Below are 7,811 nucleotides of genomic sequence, written 5' to 3'. Positions count from 1 at the left end.
ACTGTGTTTTATAACATAAATATTAGGATGTTATATATGTGTGTGTGTGTGTGTGTATTTGTGATATACATGACGGTCTGCCTGAACTGGCTGAGTTGCAGCTGACAGTGACTCAGTGGATTGTCTGCATTTGGCTTTTCCACAGTGTCGGGAGGGGTGGGGGGCGAAGGGGGGTGTTGCACTTTATCAGCTGTTTCCTAATGATCACCGCGATTGGCTAAAGCAGAATAGGAAGGAGGAGTTAGCTGAGAACGTGTGCGTGTACGTGGGTGTGGTGCTTGGTTATGTGGTGGTAATGTTGGGTGCTGATTATATATGTATATGTGGGTTAAGACATCTCTTGCATATATCGTCAGCTAGTAAATTATTTGACATCCTCTTGGCTGAAGTCGTATATGTTTCGTGTAAAATTATAAAGGATTTATTATTATTTTTGTTTTCTTTATCATCTGTCACTGTATCTTATTAAAGCTCACAAAGGAAGCTGGAAACAATCCCAGTTTGTTCCAGAGACACATGGAAAAACACATGGTAAATTCAAAATGTTTAATTGACCAATCAACATTATATCTGAATGGGCTCAGACGGAGAAAGGGCAAACCCAACAACAAAACACTCTCTGCCTCAGCCGGGATTCAGACCAATGACCAAAACAACAATAATAATTAAAAAAACAACATAATTTTGTTTTTATTCGAAAAAAGATTTGTTTTCCCACAGAGTTCTGCTAGGTAGATTCAATTAAGACCACAGTATGCCTGTGGTCTCATGCCACTGACTGAAGAATGCAATATATTTTTCCTAAATGCTTGGGCAGAAAGGTACACTGAAAGATATTCAACAACATGTAACTATAATGGTAGGTCTTGCAAAATCCAGAAGGACAAAAAGCTATAGATTAAAAAAAAAAACAAAGAAAAAAAACAGTTTTAAACAAATTGAATAATCTAAAAATCCATTAAATCAGACTTGTGATTAATGTACATCATCAAGTCAGAGCATCCAATTGTGGCTGTTATATGGCTGTGTAAGGGAACAGGACCAACCTGGTACCATGTAAAGTCCATCCAGACAGAAGGTCAGTTACAGCTTGGGCTTGAACAATGTGATCTTTTTGCTGTAAGGCAAGAACACTAACCACCGATGCACCAGGCAGCTCTTAAATAATGAAAAATGGTGGAATGAAATAACAGCTTCCAGAGATGAGTAAAATTTGTCCTAAAAATAAAAACAAAAATGCATATATAGATATACAACAAGCATTAAATTATTGACATACTGTATACAGATTGTGTTCTGCTATTACAACCCCAAGAAACAGATTGTCCAACATCCCTAAACATGGAGCACAAAGTGACCTAATTCTAAGTGGATTCTGCCACCTGAACCCACCCGACCTCCAGCTTATTTAATGACTACTACGTTTTAAAGTCTCAGGAATCATGTTATCATTTTACTGCTGCGCCTTCATCATTAAGTTGAAAGCAGCCAGTCACTTACTGCTATGTAAAACTTCTATGCTCTGGGACCGGCCATGGAGATCAGGTTGCCTTTCAGTATCCATAAATCAGTGAGTCAAGGAGCTAATCAAAGAGTGTTTGATCCTGGCAATCCACTGTGCAGGCCTCATGATGACCCGTATATCACACGACCTGTAAAGATGGTCCACCTCCGGCACCATGCCACCTCAGACTGCATAAAAGGGGTATTAAATTTCCCACCAGTAGAGAACAGTTCTGGTGAACCTAATTTGAAAAGGGAAAGCTGCGGATATTTAAAGATATTATATTATCTATGTTAAGTATACAAATACCAAGAATCTCCCGATTTTAAAGAATAAAACAGCACACTGGGTTTATTACAAATTATATTTGGCCTAATTTACTAAATACACTGAGAAATTATTCATGAAAACATTTCTTCATCTGTGCAAGGATGTAGACTCTAGTCTAAAAAGCTATGAGAGTTACTTTAAAAGATGCTGCTTAATATGTATAATCGTCCAAAGTGTTACACCGGGGTATTTTTGTAAACTTAATGTATAGAAGATATACTGTATATATAGTGTATGGGAAATCTAACTCTAAAGCCTCTTGAAAAACCTGAACCCAAAGCCAAATGTGGAGGTCCAGACATTAAGATGATCCCATTAGCTTTAGTAGGAGGCCCACAAAGGAAACTGACCGAACGCAAACTAACTTTAGTCATGTTGTTTTCATAATAATGTTAGTTCAATTTCTAAGGAGGACATAATATAGGAGGTTTTACTGAATAAATCCCGTGCTTATGGATTTGATGTGGAACTTAAATTAAGAAATAAAAACAGTATATGAACCCTGTTGCCTTGGTGTTTATGTGTGTTATAATATTTTTCAATGTACAGTATATCTCTGTCAGTTATGTTTCCATGACAACAACCGCAGTATGCCAATCTCCGTAGCCTCCAGGTATACCCTTGTGTTTTTGTGACTTCCGCACAACATAAAAAATAATTACTGGGGAGACACAAAGAAAAGAAAGGCACACACTGCCTCAATAAGTGCTTCAACTGTCCACAGCTCTCTGTACCAGGTGTCAATCAACAGGCAGCTGTCAGGAAGACTGTGACAGATGGTGCATTTTCAGATAGTTTTAAAGGAGGCTGACAGGTTTGTTTTGCACAAGTCTAGTCTAAGAGAAACTGTAGGATCAGTGGTCATCTGCAGTGACACCGCCATCTGCTTGTTTTTTCTCCTTTTTACTTTTTAAGATAAGTTTCTCGGTAGAAATGGTACCAGAATACTACAGAACCTGTATGTCAGTGATTATTAACCGGCGGCACGTGGGCCAAATGCATCACACCAAACCATCCAATTCAGCTTGTGACTGGAATCTGAAATAAGCATCAAATAATAATGTTAAACAAAAATGTGATCTTTATTTAATTTTATTTATGTGGCCTCTAAGGTGTCTGAACATTTTTGAGCCAAAAGCAGAAAGAGGGATTAGCACAGTTTTCTCAGCCAGTTGAACAACATTTCTTAGTTAAAGAAATACAATTTAAGGGTTATTTGAGCCTAAGGGTAAAACCTAATTATTCAGTGCATTGAGTATCATTGTTCTCAAAAGTTCACGAGTTACTTGTCTTTGTCAAATTACAAGATTACACTAACATAAAACACTAATGATCTAGCACAGACAGTGCTAAACAATTAGAAAGAAAAGATACAATTAAGTGATATTTATATAACAATCACTGTATTATTTCCTTGAATTAAACATTAAAGGCATACAGAGTCTGGCTCCAACTCAAGATGAAAATGTCAGTATTGTTCCCATCGATTAGAATATTAATCATCTGACTAAAACCCAAGCCCAACTGTTGGGGGATGGATGATTGACAGGACTGGAGTGTCGTGAATCACCACTTCTGTCACTTTACATGAAATATACTGATATGGATGGAAATTACATCAAAACGAAGGAAGACGAGGAGACGAGCGGAATGATCCAATAACCAGGAACAGATCATCACAGTGTCATAGACGGTCGCCAACAGTGTCACCACCACACAGCATTGTGGGAAACATGTCATTCTCCAAAAACCTTTTTTTTCACTCTGATTGGCCTATGCATGACCTCCTGGATTACAACATTTCAAATGGCGTTGTCAAATTAAATTGTCATGTGTGTCAAATTAACAGAAAGATCTTTAAAATGTCTGCTCCAGAAGACAGTATTGTATGCAAGATTAATTTACTATTGAAGCATTCCCTGAGGAGTCCTGCTTCTCACTGTACTTCAACCACAGCAGAACTGGGTGTGTGAGACAGTGGGTTATTAAGCCAGGCAGTATTTAGGCCTACACAAGAGCAGGAACTGTGGACAGATCATCGATCCTTTGGTCTCAGACCCAGAGGAAGTCAAGATAATCACATAATGCATTCCCACTCATGAGAGAAATTAGGTCAGCTGTAGAAAGTCATTTTGGGTTTCTTGGGTCCAATTATACTTTTTGGAGGCAGATTTTGGTGCATTTGGCCATCCATTAAAAGGCTTGGGTGGTATACACACAGTGCATACAAATTGAGCAACGCTACATTAGTGTACATGAAAAACAACAATTACCAGCCAAAATATTTTCACACACTTTTCCGGGGTGCCAAGTTTTGGTAAAAAGCAAAATGAGTCAATAATCAGCTTCTCCTTCTAACATCAGAATCTGCTTCATAAGTACACAGACCCACTCTGCAGTAGGTCTTCATCATTATACATTTAATATTCAATTACATTCTCCTAAAACCTGCACATCGTTAGGGTTAATTCCAATAATGACACAAATCATTACACACCAGCACATGAAAGAGAGTCACTCATTATATGTGATGATCAAAAGGGTATTTTAATGACTCGGCAGGAACAAAACAGATTCTCTTTTGCCACCGGCAAAGTGAACGTGTAGACCAATGCAAAGACCTTTCCCTGAACTGCATTAGCTAGAAAGGCTTCACATATACAATATTCAGGGTATTATGTGGTCTTTAAAGTGGGATATATTTTCAATATTACAGATGTGAACAAGACTACCATCGCAACTGAACAAATGTTGTCTGTACATGATGACTGATATGCTGTTAGTCCAATACTGGTTTGCACGTTTGTCACGTCTACACAAAACAAAGACAACACTCTTAATATAACAGATTTAGTTTAACGTGACCAAACAGTTTGTGTCTCAGCTGCTTTAATCCCCTGAAATAAATCATCTGATTCTCAAACAGCCTTTTCACTGTTTTACTTCCACGTGTGCCACCCCTCGCAGAAAAAAAGCCATTGCCCACTGTGAAGAAAAAAAGCTCACCCAATAAAACCCCTAACATTTCTGTGTAAAAAAAGTGTATAAAACATGTTTATGGGTCCACTGATCATAAATCAATGTTTTAAAGAATCACATTCAGACGCAGCATGGGGGCCATATTTTAGTGATCAAAAAAACAAAACAAAAGCCAATTGAATACAAGAACAATACATGGTAGAAACAATATTTAAAGTTTATTTCATTACAATAAAGTGATCGGTCAGGATTAGCATTTGGTGTTTTAAATTATATATGTATATGGAAGGGCTTATGTTTCAAAGATTAAAACTACAGATGTGCATTTAGTTATTTATTTTGTGTAGACTGAACCAAATCCAAATTCAAAATGGTGTCCTTCAGGGGGTGTAATCTGGACTCAAACTTTCAGGTCAGTTTTAAATAAACACTGGAGCATTTTCGTAAGTGTGTATACCACATAGATGTATTTTAATAAATGAACGCCATCATTACTTACTGTTTTAGTGTGTGGTTAATGCTAAAACTAACATGTCTCCAGATCACTAATATCAAATGATCATGAACCAAAATTCACTTCAGAACAATGTCACCCGAACCAAATCTACAATAAAAAGAAAACAAAAATCGTTCTCATTGGGTTGACCAATAACCTTATGATCTTGTGACTTTGAGATGATTTAGATTATTGTATTTGTGAATGTACTATAAGGGGTCACCGCAGCAGATCATCTGCCTCCACCTCATCCATCCTTCTCCTCCAATACTGCTACACCTCATCTTTTCTGCCACGCCTCTTCACTGCGATCCTCTCTTCCTCTTTCCTTGCCTGGTTACTCCAACACCAACGTCTTTGTTAAAAAAATCTACTCAACATATATAAAAAAATGTCAACCTATCCTGTCCATTCAGATGAATCTCTATAAAACAGTCCACATCGATAACTTTGGCATTTCCATCCCAGCCTCTACTTGTGTGTACATCATCTTCAAACCACACCTACATATTTGTTTGCCTACTGCATGTGTGAAAAGAAAACCCAAAACCAACACAGTGAGTCTAAATAAACTGTGAGCATTACTACCCACTGAGTAATTAATATAGGTCATCAACAGAAGAAGTCATCGTCAGTTTTCAAAACACATTTGGAGTCAGACGACACAGCCACAGACATTACTGTATAAGGTGGAGGCTGGAGTACGGCACGTCTGGACAACAAAGACCACTCTGTCTGAACGCAGCACTGTGACGGGAAATACAAGAAGACTGCAGTCATTTCTCTGGATGATGGGAATTCTGCAGATACAGAGGACAAGTGGATGAGGATGATAAGACATTCATTGAATTATATAACTTTGGCTGAAATAACAGAAGAAGCAACACAATATTCTACATATATGCAAGGAAGTTTCCCTGTGTGCCTGGATTTTATTTTTGGATTCCTCCTAGTCCAAAAACATGCAGATTAGGTCAAATGAACATTTAAATTTTCCATTAGAGTAAATGTAAAAGGCACTTGAACATTTGCCCATTAAATGCTACTCCTGCACATTTTATTGTTGCTGTCAGTATACTGTGTATTAAATTACCCTTCATTTAAGTTGCCAAGAGTGTAATGCAAATGTATGTAACAATCGTTTCCATTATCTAACCACACTGAAGCCAAACCCTGCTTAAAGCCAAGTCTCTGTAGGGGGCAGTACACTCTCCATGTGGAATTGTTTTGTAGAATTAGAATGTAGAATTTACCCACATTGCAACAAAAAAACAAAAAACAGGATTTTATAGCTAAATTTTAAAAAAGATAACACCATAAATTAAAGCATATACAAATAATGCCTCCTTATTAATGTTCTTTTTTTTATTACTTTTTGAACCCCCGCAACAATCAAAATGCACTCCTCTGTCAATTAGTCCCAGTCACTGCCCCGTGCTTCCATCTAAATAAAAAGTGTGAGATTCTTGTGGAGATTAAACATCCAGTGAGCACATGTTGAGGGATTATAGACCACCCCTCGCATTCAGCAGATGTATCTGTATCATCAAAATGCTTGAGGATGGCAGAAAGGTTCAGAAGTCAAAGGTAGAATGGTCAGATACTTTAATGGTCACATTTCCTCAAGTCCAGTGTTGACCTTACCTTATTAAACACTCTAAATAAAAGCTATTTCAGGTAAGTTTGGCCACAGAAGTACACACAGCACAATAAAAGACCAGATGACAAAAGCCAAAAGTGCACGGGGCAAAATTTGTCCTGCAAAATGCCAGTTTAGAAAGTGGAAATGAAAGAGACGATGTATGGTTTATTTTCATAATGAAAAGAGGGAGGAAAAGATCAACAGGACAAGATGAATAAGCAGCAGCAAAGCAGCTTTGTTTCCTAGGTGGTGACACCCTGTTTTCTGGGTGTAGCCTGTTGTCCCGCAGTAGTTGTTACTCTTCTTTTTTTTTTCTTTATTTCGGTCTGACACACAACGAAGGCTGAGGGGCTTGGCAGCCAGTCACAGGGTGAAGTCAAGATCTGGAGAAATTGCTTCCATACTCGTGGCCCACGTCCTCTGCCATGCTCTTCATGTCATTAACAGAAACACCATCGGTTCCTGAGGAAGCCCTGGAAGGCATTAAGAGCATGGCATTACATGAACACACACACAACCACATCTGGGTAACAGGGATTACAGCGGCACTGGATGGAATCACACAGTCTGGGGCACGGGAGACAGGATGGCATAATTTAATCATTTTTCGTTTTGATTTACTGAAAATAAAAGACAAGCAGCAAATCTGCCAGAGAGCTGGTGACTGTCACAGCTAAAGTCAAAGAAGTTGATCTTGGACAGATCTAGCACCAAATCTGGGCACACCAGCAGGACATTGTGGCCTGGTTAACACTGTTGTGATGCTGCGTGATGAAATGAGGGATGACTCTCTTCTCACAGAGTCAGGAAGTGATCCAGAAAACCTCTTCCATCACAAGCTCCTCAGAATTAGGGTTAAT

This window comes from Cynoglossus semilaevis, chromosome Z, assembly GCF_000523025.1.
Source record: "Cynoglossus semilaevis isolate Cse_v1.0 chromosome Z, Cse_v1.0, whole genome shotgun sequence".
In the NCBI taxonomy this organism is placed as follows: Eukaryota; Metazoa; Chordata; class Actinopteri; order Pleuronectiformes; family Cynoglossidae; genus Cynoglossus; species Cynoglossus semilaevis.
The sequence above is the reverse complement of the archived record's forward strand: the minus strand, read 5'-3'. Positions refer to the sequence as shown.